Raw genomic sequence first — 278 nt, 5'->3', positions numbered from 1 at the left:
AAAGATTTCGTCAAAAAGAAGAAAAGAAAAATCGGCCTCTGACATTCCAATGCTTCTCTGGCGCCACGCAGTCTGCGCCGCTCGCCGCCGGCCGGACCCTGGCGCCGCTCGCTCTGGAACTCGGGAAACATTGCTGCTTGTCTGTTGCATTCTCTCTCTCTCTCTCTCTCTCACTCTCTCCCTCCCTCCCCTCCACCTCCTCCCTCTCCCTCTTTCTTCCCCTTCTCTCCTCTCTTTCCTATTACTTAAACTCCTTTAACCCCTCTTTCCGTCTCCTC

This window comes from Penaeus monodon, chromosome 41 (assembly GCF_015228065.2).
Source record: "Penaeus monodon isolate SGIC_2016 chromosome 41, NSTDA_Pmon_1, whole genome shotgun sequence".
Classification (NCBI taxonomy): domain Eukaryota; kingdom Metazoa; phylum Arthropoda; class Malacostraca; order Decapoda; family Penaeidae; genus Penaeus; species Penaeus monodon.
The sequence above is the reverse complement of the archived record's forward strand: the minus strand, read 5'-3'. Positions refer to the sequence as shown.